The sequence below is a fragment of the Eumetopias jubatus genome, unplaced genomic scaffold, assembly GCF_037043125.1.
Source record: "Eumetopias jubatus isolate StellerSeaLion01/CBP00866 unplaced genomic scaffold, mEumJub1_p1.0 scaffold_3, whole genome shotgun sequence".
Classification (NCBI taxonomy): Eukaryota; Metazoa; Chordata; class Mammalia; order Carnivora; family Otariidae; genus Eumetopias; species Eumetopias jubatus.
Genome location: NW_028274809.1, coordinates 71,579,236 through 71,598,918, shown reverse-complemented (window position 1 = coordinate 71,598,918; position 19,683 = coordinate 71,579,236). Strand labels below are relative to the sequence as shown.

At 37.7% G+C, this 19,683-nt stretch overlaps 1 protein-coding gene and 1 pseudogene across 20 annotated transcripts in view; both read right to left on the bottom strand.

Annotated features, from left to right (window-relative positions):
- BAZ2B (bromodomain adjacent to zinc finger domain 2B) overlaps window positions 1-19,683 on the bottom strand; it is a 381,759-nt gene that overhangs the window by 267,696 nt on the left and 94,380 nt on the right. The window lies entirely within an intron of this gene.
- LOC114216486 (complement component 1 Q subcomponent-binding protein, mitochondrial pseudogene) lies at window positions 8,344-10,491 on the bottom strand (annotated as a pseudogene).

Sequence of the window (19,683 nt, the reverse complement as noted above, 5' to 3'; positions counted from 1 at the left end):
CTCCAAATAGCCAAACAATCTTGAAAAAGAGGAACAAAGCTGGAGGCATCACACTTTCCAATTTCAAACTATATTACAAAACTACAGTAATCGAAACAGTATGGTATTGGCATAAGAACAAACCAAGACACAAAGATCAATGGAACAAAATAGAAAGCCCAGATATAAACCCATGCATATACAATCAACTGATTTGTGACAAAGGAGGCAAGAATAAACAATGGGGAAAGGACAATCTCTTTAATAAGTGGTATTGGGAAAACTCGATGGCTACATGCAAAAGAAAGAAACTGGATCACTATCTTACATCATATACAAAAATCAACTCAAAATGGATTAAAGACTTGAACATAAGACCTGAAACTCCTAGAAGAAAACATAGATCGTAAGCCCCTTGCAATTGGTCTTAGCAATCATTTTTTTTTGGATTTGACACCAAAATCAAAGGCAACAAATGTAAAAGTAAGCAAGTAGGACTAAATCAAACTAAAAAGCTTCCATACAGCAAAGGAAACCATCATAAAAAAAAAAATGAAAAGGCAACCTGAGTGGGAGAAAATACTTGCAAATCATATATCTGATAAGAAGTTAACATCCAAAATATAGAAAGAACTCCTACAACTCAGTAGCAAAAAAAGAAACAATCTGATTTAAAAATGGGCAGAGGATCTGAATAGACATTTTTTCAAGAAGATATGCAGATGGTCCACAGGTGCTCAACATCAATGATCATCAAGATGATGCAAATCAAAACCACAATGAGGTATCACCTCACACCTGTTAGAATGGCTGTTATCAAAAAACAAGAAATAACAAGTACTGGCAAAGATGTACAGAAAAGGGAACCCTCATGCACTGTTGGTTAAGAATGTAAATTGGTGCAGCCACTACTGAAAACAATATGGAGGTTCCTCAAAAAATGAAAAATAGAACTACTGTATGATCTAGCAATTCCAATTCTGGGTATTAGAAGAAAATAAAAAATACTAACTTTCACCCCCAGATATATATGTTCATTGCAGCATTATTTACAATAGTCAAGAAGCAACCAAAGTATGCACTGATGGATGAATGTTTAAGGAAAATGTACATAAGTACAATGAAGTATAACTCAGCCATAAAATAGAAATATTGCCATTTGGGGCGCCTGGGTGGCTCAGTTGGTTAAGCAACTGCTTTCGGCTCAGGTCATGATCCCAAAGTCCTGGGATCGAGCCCCGCATTAGGCTCTCTGCTCAGCGGGAAGCCTGCTTCTCCCTCTCCCACTCCCTCTTCTTGTGTTCCCTCTCTCGCTGTCTCACTCTGTGTCAAATAAATAAAATCTACTAAAAAAAAAAAAGAAATATTGCCATTTGTGACAAAATGGATGGACCTAAAGGGCATTATGCTAACTGAACTAAGTCAGAGAAAGAAAAATACCATATGATCTCACTTATATGTAGAAAATCTAAAAAAATAAAAAATGCAGCTCATACATACATACATAGTGAGAATAGATTGACGGTTACCAGACCCAGAAGTGGGGAAATAGGTGAAATGGGTGAAGAGGTCAAAAGTTACAAACTTCCGGGGCGCCTGCGTGGCTCAGTCATTAAGCGTCTGCCTTTGGCTCAGGTCATGATCCCAGGGTCCTGGGATCGAGCCCCGCATCGGGCTCCCTGCTCCGTGGGAAGCCTCCTTCTCCCTCTCTCACTCCCCCTGCTTGGGTTCCCTCTCTCGCTATGTCTGTCAAATAAATAAAAATCTTAAAAAAAAAAAAGTTACAAACTTTAAGTTATGAAAGAAATAAGTTGTAATGTAATGTAGAGCATGGTGACATGGATAGTAAATTATATTGCATATTTGAAAGTTGCTAAGGGAATATATCTTAAAAGTTCTCATCACAAGAAAAAAAATTTGTAACTATGTGTGGTGATAGATGTTAACCAGACTTAATGGGGTGATTATTTCACATCATATATAAATACCATTAAATATGTTATACATTAATTATACCTCAATAGAAAAAAAATCTGCTTAAAAAATGGAATAAGCAACTTTGGGATTCATTGGCATCTCAATGCTATCTAAATCCAGGGTGTTGAATTATTTCACTAAGACAGTTATAGTGAAAGAACAGAAGTTGTGCAAGGAGTGAGGCCTGGGGCATGGGTGGAAACTTGAAGAGAAGCCAGCAAAGAAAGGGAAAATAAGAAAACTAGGAGGAAAAACAAAATACGAAATTGTGGAAGGGAAAGGAAAAGAAAGTTTAAAGGATGATAGAGTGATAAACTTTGTTAAATGCAACAGGTTTAGTCAAGAAAGTGAGAATTGAGAACTGACTGAAGTCACAGAGGTCATCAGGGACACTGACAGAACAGTTTTGTGGAGTTGTTCTGAAGCAAAAGCATGACTAAAGCCAGATCAAGAAAGAATGGCAGGAGAGGGGCGCCTGGGTGGCTCAGTAGGTTAAATGTCCAACTCTTGGTTTTAGCTCTAGTTGTGATCTCAAGGTTGGGAGATTGAGCCTTACAGCAGGCTCGAGCCCCACGGCAGGTGCCCTGCTCAGCGGGGAGGCTGCTTGGATTGTCTTTGCCCCTCCTGACCTCGTGCTCTCTCTCTCAAATATTTTTTTAAAAATGGTAGCAGAATATTATAGGTAGCAAATAAAATTCCACTGAGTGAAAAGCAGAGAATTTATGGCAGTAATGAAGAAAATGAAAAGAAGGATCTTTTTTACCGAGTATGTTGTGGTAATAATCCAAGAAAGGGAAACATGATGATGCAAAAGGGAGACGTGGGTAATATGAAGCAACTATAGGAAAACAAAAGGAATTACATCCATCTAATAAAACCCCAGGCTAGGGCGCCTGGGTGGCTCAGTTGGTTGGGTGACTGCCTTCGGCTCAGGTCATGATCCTGGAGGCCTGGGATGGAGTCCCGCATCGGGCTCCCTGCTCCGCGGGGAGGCTGCTTCTCCCTCTGACCCTCCCTCCTTTCGTGCTCTATCTCATTCTCTCTCTCAAATAAATAAACTTAAAAAAAAAAAAAAAAAAAAAACCCAGGCTAGAGTATGAGAGAGCAGAAAGGTTAGTGTACTGGGATTGACCTCCAGAACTACCTCTGGGCAGATCTCTTTGAGATATCTCTCAAATATGATTTGATTTGATGATGGGTTGGGTAATAAATACTGGGCACGTGGAATAAAGAAGTTTTGCAAAGGCAAAAATCTTATTGGCAATTATTTCTTTCTTTTTCCAGTCGGCCATCATATTTTCGCTCCCACTATTTCATTTGCATGCCTAGGAAATCTTGTTTGTTCTGAAACGTATTAAGGCTAGTAATATTTGGGGGCGCCTCGGTGGCTCAGTCGGTTAAGCGGCTGCCTTCGGCTCAGGTCATGATCCCAGAGTTCTGGGATCGAGTCCCACGTCAGGCTCCCTGCTCAGTGGAGAACCTGCTTCTCCCTCTCCCTCTGCCTGCCTCCCTGCTTACTTGTACTCTCTCTCTGTCAAATAAATAAAATCTTTAAAAAAAAAAAAAGACTAGTAATATTTAGGGTGCCTGGGTGGTTCAGTAAGTTAAGTGTCTGCCTTCAGCTCAGGTCATGATCCCAGGGTCCTAGGATCAAGCCCTGCATCAGGCTCCCTGCTCAGCGGGGAGCCTGCCTCTCCTTCTCCCTCTGCACACCCGCCCCCCCCCCCCCCGCCGCTCATGCTTTCGCTCTCTCAAAAATAAATAAAAATAAAATCTTTTGGGGGTGGTGCCTGGGTGGCTCCGCCAGTTAAACCTCTGCCTTTGGCTCAGGTTGTGATCCCAGGGTCCTGGAATGGAGCCCCAGGTCAGGCTCCCTGCCTGATTCTCCCTCTCCCTCTGCTGTTCCCCCTGCTTGTGCTCTCTCACTCTCTCTGTCAAATAAATAAAATCTTTTTTTAAAAAGGCTAGTAATATTTGATACTGTTTTCATGTAATTTCATTAATTATAACATAATGAAATTAGTGCAAAAAGAAAGGTTATTTCCCTGAAAATCAAATGTTTCTGAAAAACTTGATAAAAATGTTTTCTTAAAGTTACTGTTAATTAGACTAGGTAAGACAAGCAGACAAGCACACATATTGACATAAGATACCATAAAAATATACAGGGACTCTGCACCCAGAAAGCTTTGTAAGAATCTAGGTTATTTCATTAAAGAATTGGAGGGGGGCGCCTGGGTGGCTCAGTTGGTTAAGCGACTGCCTTCTGCTCAGGTCATGATCCTGGAGTCCCGGGATCGAGTCCCACATCGGGTTCCCTGCTCAGCGGGGAGTCTACTTCTCCCTCTGACCCTCTTCCCTCATGCTCTGTTTCTCATTCTCTCTCTCTTAAATAAATAAATAAATAAATCTAAAAAAAAAAAAAGAATTGGAGGTGTGGGTTCAGTAAAGACACAATGATTTCCACTTAAAGAATCCATCCTCAAATAAAAAGTATAAATTCACCCCCCAAAACAGATTTTTTTTAAAAAAATCACGAATGTGAAAGTTTTGGGTTATTAAATGTTTACATTTATATGTATATATGTGTGTATATATATCTTTGTAATGATTTCCCATTTTAACTGTTTTGATTAAATGAACAGCTATCACCTCCAACTGCATTGGATAAGAAGTTTGTTACTGTAAATTTGGCAAACAATGGTTAGAAGTCATTTTTAAAAATTTAAGTATCCATACTAGAAATATGCTAGATAAGATGGTTAACATACTTTCCCTTCCTCCTTAAATAAGAGTATTTTTCCTGATACTCAATCATCTAACAAAATCAATTAGGTATTTCCTACGTATTAGTTTTATAACTGTAATACAGTGATGCCCACATTAAATGATGAAGACTAGGGTGCCTGGGTGGCTCAATTAAGCATCCAACTCTTGATTTCATCTCAGTTCATGAACTAAGGTCACGAGAGGGAGCCCCAGGTTGGGCTCTGTGCTCAGTGCAGAGTCTGCTAGAGATTCTCTCTCCCTTTGCCCCTCCCCCAACTTTTGCTCTCTCTCCTCTTTCTCTCTCTAAAATGAATAAATAAATCTTTAAAAATATAAATAATAAATAAATGACTAGGACTTTGTCCCTGTGCTTACTGGCAGCAATCAAACTTCTTTCAAGTTTTCCACATCTCAAGTCACAGCTGTGACTTGCTTGCTGCCTATATGCTTACTTAAAAATAATCTTTTTGGGGCGCCTGGGTGGCTCACAGTTGGTTAAGCATCTGCCTTCGGCTCAGGTCATGATCTCAGGTTCATGAGATTGAGCCCCACGTTGGGCTCTGCGCTGGGTGTGTAGCCTGCTTAAGATCCCCTCTGCCCCTCCCTGCTCACACACTCTCTCTCTCAAAAAAAAAAAAAAAAAAAAAGCGTTAACTAATCTTCAGTTGAACCAATTAATCAACTTCAAGCTTATAAATTTCTAACTTAAAAAAAAAGAAATTTAAGCGGCGCCTCGGTGGCTCAGTTGGTTAAGTGACTGCCTTTGTCTCAGGTCATGATCCTGGAGTCCCAGGATCTAGTCCACATCTAGTCCACTCCCTGCTCAGTAGGAAGTCTGCTTCTTCCTCTGACCCTCACCCCTCTCATGTGCTCTCTCTCTCATTCTCTCTCTCTCAAATAAATAAATAAAATCTTTAAAAAAAATTAAGCGAGATCACTAATTATTCCCCCTGTTATATATCCAAATATTACTGGTATATATGAATTGGTCATTTGGGGTTTATTTATTTATTTATTTATTTGAGAGAGAAAGAGAGAGAGCATGAGCAGGGGGAGACACAGAGGGAGAAGCAGGCTCGCACCTGAGCAGGGACCCCAGTGCTGGGCTCGACCCCAGGACCCTGGGATCATGACCTGAGCCAAAGGCAGACACTTAACCGACTGAGCCACCCAGGCGCTCCTGAATTGGTCATTTTGAACATTAAAAAACTTAATCACATATTGTAAGACTAAAAATATAGTGAAAAATTAAAATTATTCTACATAAAATAGACTGGCATAATATAAACTCTAAAACTAAATAATATAAATTAATGTATAAAAGCTTGAATTTAGAGGGGATGCAGTAAATGGGTGATGGGTATTAAGGAGGGCACTTGTGATGAGCACTGGGTGTTATATAAATGGGATGAACTACTAAATTCCACTCTCTAAAATAATATTACACTATATGTTAACTAAAATTTAAATAAAACTTGAAATATTAGGGAAAAAAAGCTTGAATTTAGATTTTCAGTTAAAATTTTGATCCTATAAGATTTTACACGTTGAAGTTCATTACTAAGAAAAGATAGCATCCCTGTCCTCCTTCCACAATGCCAGTAGAGATACTTTTCTGAAACTGAAATCTGACTAAATCTTATCATGTCTCTCTCCTCCTAAAATCTTAACTTAAAAAAAGCTCACATTAATGATGTCTCATCACCTGCAAGTTTCTTCATCACTTGTTAGCCTGGTCTTTCAACATTATTTGCTAACAGTGCACTTTACCACTTTGCCCACATGAACGTACTTCAATTAATTCTTCAAAAATTTGCTAAGACTTCAACTTGTTTAATCACTATAATCTATGACTATATTACCAATTTTAAGGTCCAGTGCTTGTTGTAAACATGTAACTTTTAGATGATAAAATGCAGTCCTTGCCCTCAGGGTATAACAATATGCTGACGTTCTCCCTAAAATAGTACCCAATTTCTCAGAGCTACCTCTTTACATTAAATCTAATTCTTCTGATGTACTTATCACTCTTTATTGTAATTTACATGACTGTTTCCCCCTGCTAGCCTGTGAACAGAGAGAAAAGTAACAGTGTTATGCATCTCTACACTCTCAGCACTCAGCCAAATGAATTACCAACAGTAGTTGTTCAGTGCTGCAGGGAATGGTATGCAGTATAGCATGATCGAAAAAAAAAATGCCAGTAAAAGAAAAATATCTTTGATAGCTACACCTTGTCATTATATAAACATATTTAAATAAGCTTTAATTTTAATCTACAGTATAAAAATATTAGATATATCTATGAATTAATTATGAGTCATCTTAAGAAGTAACAACTCCAAAATAGAATTTTCTCTATTTTAGAGGCGCTACTCATATCTTGGACAGGACAATTCTTAATCGGGGTGAGGCTTCTTCAAACCTTGCTGATGGCTAGCATTGCAGGCCCTGCCCTCTCTGTCAGTACCTCCCTTCAATCATTGTGAAAAATCAAAACATCCTACATATTTGAAAATGTCCCCTAGGTGAATAATTCTCCTCTGAGAACTCCTGCTTAGTTTTGTGTTCAACTTTATTTGCAAGTAAATCAACTACTTTAAATAGAATAGTTGCTGCACATCTCTAAAACTAAAAATTAAAATATATGTAAAATTTAAAACTTAATATGAAATCAGTTCTTCAAACATAAGTAAAGATTTAATATATTTAGCCACTCTATCTTAGGGAGATATACGTAAACACAAAAGACTAAACAATCTATTTAAGTGTGGGAAAAAAACATAGAGTCCAAATTTATTGGGAAAAAATAAGAAAATTTTTCTAACTACTAACACCAAAATTTTATGTGTGGATTGAGACTGGCACCACCCACAGGGCTGAATATTAGACAATTGTGCATCACATATGGTACCCAAGCTATCCTGTAGGAAGTGAATTCCACATTGTAGAAGAACTCATAGTGGTATCCGTATTCATTTGGTCAGCATATTGTCCAGAATCACAATATATAGGTCAATGGTAAAGTGGGTATTATTGACTATTTTAAACTAAATTTCACAAGAGGGGCTTAAAAACATTTCTACCGAAACAAAACAAAAAAAACATGAATATGCTATGGTGTGAATGTGTGTGAACCCCCCAAATTTTATGTTGAAATTCTAAACTCCCAGTGTGTTAAGATTAGAAGAGGACCTTTGGGAGGGGATTAGGTCATGGGGGTAGAGCTCTCATGAATGGGACTGGGCCTCTTAGCTCCCTTGCTCCCTCCAACACGTGACAGCATGGTAAGATGTCTACAGTCTATGAACCACAAAGCACGCTCTCACCAAACTTGGATTCTGTCAGCATCTTATCTTAGACTTCCCAGCCTCCAAAACTGTGAGACATAAATTTCTATTGTCTATAAGCCACCCAGTCTATGGTATTCTGTTAGCCAAAACAGACTAAGATAGAGTATAATACAAGTAACAGAATCACAAGAAATGACACAAAAATGCCAAAGCTGATGCTTTTGCTCCTAGTTATCAGCCACATTATGGGGGGGAGGATGATCTCTGCCAAAAATAATAAATAATTTAACAATAAATTACTTGTACTGTGGATATCTTATTATTGTTAACAACTATCATCCGAAGTGTCCAGTACACTTTGAGAAACTGGCTCGTAACTTAAAGCCTTAATTTTTAGCAAAATATTTTAAGATATTATTTATATCACCTTTACCTCATCTTATTTTCATTTTACTTATTAGTATATCATATATCCTACATAATATATTAGAATATTAGTAAACATATAATTCTTAAATATATATTTTATATAATTCATAATACACACACACACATATACACATACATAGGTCATCTATACTCCAAAACATTTTTACAGTTAGGGAAGCATAATCAAAACAGCTAAAACAAAACAAAGCAAAAACAAACAAAACCCAGAAAAACAAAGACCATTATTATATAAGATTGGAGCCTAAAAATCATGTAATCTAAGAAACATTTCTCAAACCTTAGAGTGAACTTGATTTATTTACTTTTTTATAAAGATTATTTATTTATTTATTTGACAGACAGAGACACAGCGAGAGAGCAGGGGGAGTGGGAGAGGGAGAGGCAGGCTTCCCGCTGAGCAGGGAACCTGACGCAGGGCTCGATCCCAGGACCCTGGGATCATGACCTGAGCCAAATGCAGACGCTTAACGACTGAACCACCCAGGCACCCCTGAACTTGATTTAAAGACAACACTAAGGGGCACCTGGCTAGCTCAGTTGGTAGAGCATTCAACTCTTGATCTCGGGGTTGTAAGTTTGAGCCCCACATTGGGTGCAGAGAAAATAAAATCTTAAAAAAAGAGAGAAAGAGACAATACTATAAGAAAAGACACCTGGCAAAAAGCAGCTACTGCTAATCACCCACTCAAAAGAAAACAAGTAAAAGTTCCTTGAAAACAGGGGCACCTGGGTGGCTCAGTCAGTTGAGCTTCCGACTCTTGATTTTGGCTCAGGTCATGAGATCAAGCCCTAAGTTGGGCTCCGTGCTCAGTGTGGAGTCTCCTTGAGGATTCCCTCTCTGCCCCTCCCTCTACCCCACTCTCTCTCTCTCTCTCTCTCAAATAAATAAATAAATAAATCTAAAAAAAAAAGTTCTTCAAAAACAAAAACACTGCCTTTTCGGGTATACAGTTGTGTAGTGCTCCACTGCACTTCAGAGAGTGCTTTTACAGATTGAAGGTTTGTGGCAAGCTATTGGCACCATTTTCCCAACAAGATTTGCTCACTTTGCGTCTCTGTGTCACATTTTGGTAATTCTTGGAATATTTCAATTTTTTTCTTTCTTTCTTTTTTTTTTCCTTTCCTTCTTTCTTTCTTTCTTTCTTTCTTTCTTTGACGAAGGAGATAAACCAATTTTATTGTCCAGCATTATGTTATACAAAAATCTAGGAACAACAGATTTGTAGAGAATAAATGAGTAGTAAATAAGAGAGCAATGGAAGTAATTTAAATTTGAATTATTTTCCATGATATTACAATGAAAACCATCCCAAAGTATGTGTGTGTCTGGCTTCAGAGTAGGTGTGCTCCCTGGCCAAAGCAAAACCCGCCATAAATTTAAGATGTTCAAAGTCTTGTATAGTTCTACTGGCTCCTGACAAAAACTTTTGAGATCTTCAAGAAAAGTAATGTATTTCTGATGCTCCAGGGCTGTGCTGAGTTCCACTAACTCAACTGCAAAAGTGTTGTCCACCCCTCAGCCTGCCAGGAAATCCATCAGGGGGTCATATAAAGTCTAAGCCAAGGGATCAGTGTTGAGTGTACTTCCCCTCAGGCTCGCCAATGGACTGAATGCTCATTTCCCTGAAGAAAATATCACTCTTGTCCTCCTCTCCTTGCGCAACCTCATCTTCTGGATAGTGACAGTCCAGCAGTAGGGCCTTCTTGCTACCGTTCTTTATAACTTCAACCATGAAATTGGGAGTGGACGTCAATTCAGGCTCCTGTTCTTCAACTCTGCCCTTAGGAGGGCTCCTCCTCTCCTTCAAGTGTTGGCAGGATGCTATTGTTAATGTTGAAAGTGACAATGAATGATCTTTTCTCTAGCAACTTTCCCCACTACTTTGGCTTCTGTCCCATTCACTTCCAGCTCCCAACTTCCAGCCACCTTGGGAAGGGACTTATGCTTCTGCCTCCTCTCTTCCTCCTTAATTTCATCACTCAGTAATTTGACAAAAGCTCTGTCCCCCTGGGTGGGCCGCATGCTGCAGCTGGAGCCCCAGGGTGCTCAAGAGCACAGGAGGCTCAGCTGATCCAACCCACTACAGGCAGAGCAGCCCCAAATGCCCCACAAAAGGTCCACTCAGGCTGCAGCAGAGGTTGAGGCAGCAGAGTTGGGACTGGTTGCAGAGCCCCTCCAACAGGGAAGCCCAGGGCATGGGGTGCTGGGCACAGCAGAGACAGCATTAGGGCTGCAGGCATGTGTGGGCATGAAGGTTGACCCAGGCAGAAGACCCCAGCCGGTGTCCCATTGGAAGGTGTCTATTTCAAATTTTTTCATTATTATTATATTTGTTATGGTGATCTATGATCAGTGATCTTTGATGCTACTATTGCAATTGTTTTGGGGTGCCATGAACCATGCCTATATAAGATGATGAACTTAATAAATGTTGGGTGTGTCGTGATTGCTCCACTGATGGATCTCTCCCCCTCAACTTGGGCCTCCCTATTCCCCAGGACAACTATATAGAAATTAAGTCAATTAACAACCCTACAATCGCCTCTAAGTGTTTAAGGGAAAGGAAGAGTCACACTCTCTTTAAGTCAAAAGCTAGAAATGATTAAGCTTAGTGAGGAAGGCATGTTGAAAGCTGAAACAGGCCAAAAGTTAGGGCTCCTGTGCCCAACAGCCAAGTTGTGAATGCAAACAAAGAGTTCTTGAAGAAAATTAAAAATGCTACTCCAGTGAACACATGAATGATAATTAAGTGAAACAGCTTTATCGTTGATATGGAGAACGTTTTAGTGGTCTGGATAGACGATCGCACCAGTCATAAAATTCCTTTAAGCCAAAGCCTAATCCAGAGCAAGGTACTAACCCTCTTCAATTCTATGAAGGCTGAGAGAGGAGAGGAAGCTGCCAAAGAAAAGTTTGATGCTAGCAAAGATTGTTTTATGAGGTTTAAGGAAAGAAGCCATCTCCATAACATAAAAGTGCAAGGTGAAGCATCAAGTGCTGATATCAAAACTTTAGCAAATTATCCAGAAGATCTAGCGAGGATAATTAAAGATGGCTACACTAAACAACAGATTTTCAATGTAGACAAAACAGCCTTCTATTGGAAGAAGACGTCATCTAAGACTTTCATACCTAGAGAAAAGAAGTCAGTATCTAGTTTCAAAACTTTCAAAGAAAGGCTGACTCTTGTTAGGGATAAATGCAGCTGGTGACTTGAAGTTGAAGCCAATGCTTATTTGTCATTCCAAAAATCGTAGGTCCTTAAGAATTATGCTAAATCTACTCTAACTGTGCTCTATAAATGGAACAACAAAACCTGGATGACAGCCACATCTATTTACAACATGGTTTACTGAATATTTTAAGCCCACTGTTGAGACCTATGGCTCAGAAAAAAAAGATTCCTTTCAAAATATTACTACTCATTGACAATGCACCTGGTCACTCAAGAGCTCTGATGGAGATGTCCAATGAGATAAATGTTGTTTTCATTTCTGGTACTACAACATCATTCTGTAGCCCATAGATCGAGGAATAATTTTGATTTTCCAGTCTTGTTATATAAGAAACACATTTTGTAAGGTTATCACTGCCAGATAGTGATTCTTCTGATGGATATGGGCAAAGTAAATAGACAAACTCTGGACATGATTCACTGTTCTAGATCCCATTAAGAACATTCGTGATTCATGGAAAGAAGGCAAAATATCAGCATTAACAGGAGTTTGGAAGAAGCTGATTCCAACTCTCATGAATGAACTTTGAAGGGTTAAAGACTTCAGTGGAGGAAGTAACTGCAGATATGGTGGAAATAGCAAGAGAATTACAATTAGAGATGGAGTCTTGAATATGTTACCAAATTGCTGCAATTTCATGATAAAACTTTAATGGATGAGGAGTTACTTCTTACGGCTGTGCAAAGGAAGTGGTTTCTTGAGACGGAATGTATTTCTGGTGAAGATGCCGTGAAGACTACTGAAATGACAACAAAGGACTTAGAATATTACATAAACTTAGTTGATAGAGCAGTGGTAGGGTTTGAGAGGATTGACTCCGGCTTTGAAAGCAGTTCCACAGTGGGTAATATTATGCAACCATAAAAAATGATGAGATGATGCCATTTGAGACAACATGGATAGACCAAAAGTGTTATGCTAAGTGAAATAGGTCAGACTGTGAAAGACAAATGCCATGATTTCACTCATAAGTGGAATCTAGAAACAAAAATAAAAACAAAAACAAATGAATAAACAAAGAACAGAACCAGACCTATAAATATAGAGAACAAACTAATGGTTGCCATAGAGGAGGGGGGAGGGGGTTTGAGCAAATCATGTGAAGGGGAATGGGAGATATAGGCTTCCAGTTATGGAATGAATAAGTCACAGGAATAAAAGGCACAACATAAGGAATATAGTCAATGAAACTAATAGCATAATATATAAAGTTGTCAAACACTAAGTTGTATACCTGAAACTAACGTAATATTGTATGTAAACTGTAGTCAAATAAAATAAAAAAAGATATGTACATTGTTTTTAGACATAATGGTATTATTACACACTAAACAGACTATGGCATAGTATAAACTTAACTTTTATATACACTGAGAAACCAAAAAACTCATTTGGCTCACTTTATTGCAATATTCACTTTATTGCTGTGGTCCTGAACAGAATTCACAATATCTTTGAGGTATGCTTGTAGATTTAATACAGGAATTAAAAATTTTAAAGGAAGCAACCAGAGGAAAGCAGCCTAAATTTAGGTTTCTAAAGCAAAAAATTCTTTAAAATGTGCTATTTCTTAATTGTAAAAAAGGAAAAAAACAGTGAAGGAAGCAAACTTCTACGAACTCAAATAGTTCAACTATTTACAATGTGAACTTTATCAGATTTACCTACATTTCAAGAAGAAAATTAAAAATGCGAAGAAGAGGGGCACCTGGCTGGCTCAGTTGGTAGAACATGCGACTCTTGATCTCAGGGTTGTGAGTTCAAGCCCCAAATCAGGCACAGAAATTACTTAATAAAAAAAATTTTTTAATTAGTCTAATATTTTTTTAAATGCAAAGAGGTACCTTTTTAAAAGTTTCTAATTAGCTTTAAAAAATAACATTTTACATTTTAAAATTTTATTTTAAAACATTTGTTTCTTGACATGATACACAATAGTCTGATTACATATAATACTATTTTTAATATCTTCTCAGAACTCAAAATCTATTTTTCCAGGTTCACTTAAATAGTATGTGTGGAAACATATTGACCACATTAGGCTTACATCACATAATATCACAACTCATTCCCTAGAAAACGTGTTATTTTAATACCTATGAATGAAAAGCATATTATAAACATCTAAAGGTATAACATCACAAAATGGATAGTAGTCTAACCATTCACAAGAATGAAAAACTCTTTTCCAAGCTGTTAGAAAGGTTCTTTCCTAATAGCTTTCTAGGCAAAACAAGTCTGAAGCAAATGAGAGTTAAGTTTCAGGTTTTTTTCTCCTACTCAACAGGCCTTACATTGCTTATTTTTAAAACAGGAGTCGTAAATGAAACACAACTACAGGTGAAGAATTAGAATCCTCATTAATTTCAGGTGCTGGTTGTCTTGCCAATTTCCCTAGTCCACTTCTGTTTCTATGGTAACAAAGGTAGAATCAGGAAGCAGAAGCAAATATTTTAAGATAACAGTTATATAGGGATAGTCAAGTGCTGAATTGCAAAAGATGAAAAGGAAGAATGGAATCACAATTCGTATAATTTTAAAGATACTCAAGGGGGGAATCTTCTAGTCCAGCATTCCTTGTTTTCATGGAAAACTATTTACATTTTCATTATAACTTCTAAAAATTTTGATTCCACTCCCACTTTGGGTGGCCAAAAAACAAAACTAAACAAAACCCTAAAATCACCAAGTGTCCAGATTTACCCTCCATCACAAAATTCACAGTACTAGAATTAAGGCTTTAAAATATGATAGCATACTTTGTGATCCTAACTGGGACTCCATTTTAGACTTTGATTTTCTTTGAAACAGTGGATTCTAATGTGACTTTTTATTTTCAAGCAAAGCAGCTACCTTTAAGAATGAAAATAAACCTTCTATTAATACTAGTATTAACCTTTCAAATATATGCATATACTTTATACAAATGAAATACATATGTGTCTGGAATACACATTTCTTCAGCAAAGTTTCTAAATATTTCTGGGGTCATATTAAGTTTGTGAGTATCCAAAATCATGACTTTGTGAGATCCTTTGAACTGTTTATTCTTTTCCAAGTTGCTTTATGTTCAACATATTCTTCTTCCTCTCTCAAAACATTGTCACTCCAGGGGCACCTGGGTGGCTCAGTCATTAAGCACCTGCCTTCGGCTCAGGTCATGATCCCAGGGTCCTGGGATCGAGCCCCACATCAGGCTCCCTGCTCCAAGGGAAGCCTGCTTCTCCCTCTCCCACTCCCCCTGCTTGTGTTCCCTCTCTCACTATTGTCTCTGTCTGTCAAATAAATAAAATCTTTAAAAACAAACAAACAAACAAAAAACATTGTCACTCCAAAGAGTTTATGTTTCTGTTTCTGTCTCTGTGTCTGTCTCATTACTCTGGGGGAAGCAAGCTGCCATGTCAGAAGGAGCACTATGGAAATGACCATGTGACAAAGAACTGAGGCCTCCTACTAACAGCCAATAAGGAACTGTCATTAATGATGTGAGCTTGGCATCAGATCCTCCAGCCCTAGCTGGATGTTGAGATGACTGCTGTCCCAGCTGGAAGCTTGATAGCCACCTCAAGAGAGACCCTGAGTTAAAACCACCTAAGCCAATCCCAGTTTCCTGACCCACAGAAACTAAAATACAAAGATTAGTAGAAAAAGCATATTGGAAAATGATACATACAGTATAATGCTACTTAAGGTTTTAACACATGCTAAATAATGCTGATAAACTTGAGTATTTTGCTAAATTAGATAACCAATAAGGTATCTTATTCACCTTTTTATTTCCTCCTACCCTAACTCGAAGAGTTCCTTGCCTAAAACAAATACTTAATAAGTAAATGACAAAGTAAAGCATTAAGATATAATGCAGTTTGGCCAAAACTCATACCTAATGCGCTTGCTCTTACTGCTAAGGGAAACAAAAATTTAACCCCCTACCTCTATGTGACAACTAAAATAATAACAATGTTCATTTATAAAATACATGATGTGCTAACCTGTAAACATCAGAAAACAAAGAGTATGTCCAAAGTCTACATTTCAATCACTTTTTACCACAATGAACATACAAACTGGCCAAATTTTTGCATCTTTAACTACAAACAATCGGAATATACCTCTGTTTAGTTCTATGCAGCGAAATATTAATCCTCTTACAAGAATGTTCCGGAGGGGAACCTGGGTGGCTCAGTCGGTTAAGCGTCTGACTTTTTGATTTCAGCGTGGGTCATGATCTCGGGGTCATGAGATCCAGCCCCAAATCAAGCTCCATGTTCAGCAGGAGGATACTTCTCTCCCTCTCTCTCCCTCTACCTCTGCCCCTCCCCCCACCACTCATGTGCTCTCTGAAATAAATAAATCTTAAAAAAATACAATAAAATGAAAAATAAACAGAAGTCCGAGCTGAGACCCTTCACTAAAAGTTAAAAAGTTTATTTTGTAGCCATAGTAGTTGTACAGTAGTGCACAGGCTTTACTAAGACATGCAAAAGCAAACCCAAGGAGGTTGGTTAACATTCCGGCTCGCTCCTATGAAAATAATCAGCCATAACCTCATAGTAAGACCAGCCTTTTGGGGGGATCAAGAAAAATCTTTAAAATTATTATGATCATATCCCTCCAAAAATCTTAGCAAAACCATTCCTTCTAAACAATTCAAATACAAATATAATTCCCCAGTAAACAGAAACATGATTATCTGAAACAATTAAGAATATACAAATTAGGGATGCCTGGGTGGCTCAGTCTGTTAAATGTCTGCCTTTGGCTCAGGTCATGATCCCAGGATCTTGGGATCAAGCCTGGTGTCGGTATCCCTGTGTAGTGGGGAGTCTGCTTCTCCCTCTGCCCCTCCCCTCATTTGCGCTCTCTCTCTCGAATAAATAAAATCTTAAAAATACATATGTACATATTAAAATAAAATTATCCCCATTAAGAATACAATAAAAAAAGTTCTCAAAGTCCACAGGAAGGAGTAGAAGATAATACAACTTCTCCTGAGGAGCATTTCATGAATATGTGAAAAGAGCCATAAAATCTGAATAAAACAGCATTCATTCACATAATCCCTCCCAAAAATCCACCCAAAAGTACCAAAACTAGTATAAGGAATGCCATCATCAAAAAAGTCAGGGAAAATACCAACACTGTAACCAGACTCTGACTCTATACCCATATGTTCCAAGGGTATAAGGGACAGATTTTAAGAAATAAGAATATTCTGAAATGTCCCAACCCACAACTTATAGAATTGAAGTTTAGGAACACAGAAGGCCTATAGGAGAAGTAGGAATCACAGAGCTTGGTGCTCATGTTCACTTTGGAGAAAGACATCAAGGGGCCTTTTGGGCCTCACTGTTTTAATTTTCCTTAACCTGTCATTAGGGTTGAAATGGAGCCAGCTTTATAAGTGATGATCAAATATGACTAAGCAGAAACAAGTACTGACTCACCATACAAAACTCATAATCCACAGTATTAGTAACAATTCTCCCCTTGCTGATATCCCCCATCCACAGATATGCCAGGGTCTCCCTGAAGGAGGGGAATTGCTAAAATCAAAGGTTGACCCTCAAACATAGGATTACAGGTACACCCACAACACAGATCTCAAGAGATTCAGCAAAAAAGTTCTAGGAGAAAAAAACTATATTTCCTTTTGCCCAGTTCATCTTGTTGCTTATCCCAAATATTGAGAACCATCAACATCTAAACCTCTGTCTAGCACAAATTATAAAATGAAAAACACTTAAAAAACACTAAGGTAGGGGTGCCTGGGTGGCTCAGTTGGTTAAGCGGCCGCCTTTGGCTCAGGTCATGGTCTCAGGGTCCTGGGATCGAGCCCCACATTGGGCTCCCTGCTTAGCAGGAAGTCTGCTTCTCCCTCTCCCTCTGCCTGCTGCTCCCCCTGCTAGTGCTCTCTCTGTCAAATAAATAAATAAAAATCTTTAAAAAAACACACACAAAGGTAAATAGAGAAAGCCATCAAGAATTACCAAGTTGCCCATGTATTTAAGTAAATTTCAACTTCCTTTCTGAATTTTTTAAAGTCTTAATAGAAATAGATGAATACTTGCTTAACATGATTTTCAAAAACACATCTAACAAACCAAAAGTGAGTATCACAGACAATGATGAAGTATTTGAAGCATTTCAAAAATCAGAAAAAAATAAGGGTACGCTCAGTGTTAATACTAGTCAACTCTATTCTTTAACCAAAGAATAAAGTTATAAATATTAGAAGTGTGGCAGCAAAATCATCTCTATTTGCATAAGATATGATTACATATATGGAAAATCCTAGAGAATCAACTGAAAAATTAGAAAAGTAGGAAAGTTGGGTAATTCAATGGCCAGTAGGAATTACTCCACAACGTTTTGGGAAAAACTGAATAGCTTGTGGGGAAAAAAATAAAGCTGAGAGTTCACACTTCACCTCTTTCACTTAAGTAGATTCCATCTATGATAAAATTCAAGTGTAAAGCAAAACAAACCTTAGAGCCATACACAAAAAGAATGCAACATAGGTCTTCTAAATACTTATTTCTTCTTATATTGAAAATAACAATATGGTGGGGATTCCACAATAAATATCAGAAAAGGGAAGAAGGGAAAAAGAAGGAAAAAGAAAAAATAACTTAGTAATGTGTTAGAGCTTGCTCACAGAAGTTCACAAGAGTCATTGTTAACAATTGTTAAAATTGTTAAAATTTTCAGGAATTTTGCAACCCAGTTGTTAAACATTAAAAATTTAAAAAGTCATTATTAAAAATTAAATTATATAGGGGTGACTGGGTGGCTCAGTTAGTTAAGTGTCCAACAGTTGGTTTCAGCTCAGGTCATGATCTCAGGGTTGTGGGATCAAGTCCGTGTGGGGCTCCATGCTCAGCGGGGTGTCTGCTTGGGATTCTCTCTCTCTCCCTCTCCTTTGGCCCCTCTCCCACTCCCACTCTCTCTTTAAAATAAATACATAGGGGCACTTGGGTGGCTCAGTCAGTAAAGCATCTGCCTTCAGCTCAGGTCATGGTCCCAGGGTCCTGGGATCAAGCCCTGCATCGGGCTTCCCTGCTCATGGGGGAGCCTGCTTCTCCCTCTCCCTCTGCAGCTCCACCTGCTTGTGCTCTCTTGCTGTCTGTCAAATAAATAAAATCTTAAACAATAATAAATAAAATAAAATAAATACATAAACCTTTAAAAAATTAAATTATATAAATACCAATCAATAAATTATATTAAAAATAAGACAATAAACACTCAACTTCCTAATTATTTTACCACATTTTATTATTCTCTATGCTGTTGAGGTTATTTACATCTATTGTATCAGCTTGGTACAGATACTGTATAATAATTGTGTGTCTACACATCGCAACTCTGTTCAGTGGTTTTAATTTGTTGGAATGAAATAGGCCGTGTCAGGAGTATTTACACCAGGGAAAAGAGTACACACTATAAATCAAGACTCCCTCTGCCAAACATACAAACCAGTTGTTACCAGAATACCACTGCATAAATGTAAACCATTCATTATGCTTTGAACCAGCAAGTCAATCTCCTGGAATGTTTCCTAATGAAATAAATTACAATATGCACAAAGGCTTAGTGATGTTTGATGTTAAATTAGTTCATTATATGTTATATGTTAATCAAAAACAGTTTAAATGCCCCAAACTTGGGTAGTTGAATAAATTATTATATACTGTTTGAAAATATTTAATGACAGAAGAAAATGCCTCCTGATATAATCCAAAAAAGAACTAATAAAGTAAAAAAGAATGAAAAACTACAAATATAATATCTATTTCCTAAAAAAAAAACCACACACACACAAATACATAGAAAAAATATCAGAAATTAAAACTTTAAGAAAAACCAGCAAAGAGACATTTCTAGTTGAAAAAATTTTTTTAAAGATTTTATTTATTTATTTATTTATTTATTTATTTATTTATTTGAGAGAGAGAATGTGCATGAGCAAGGAGGG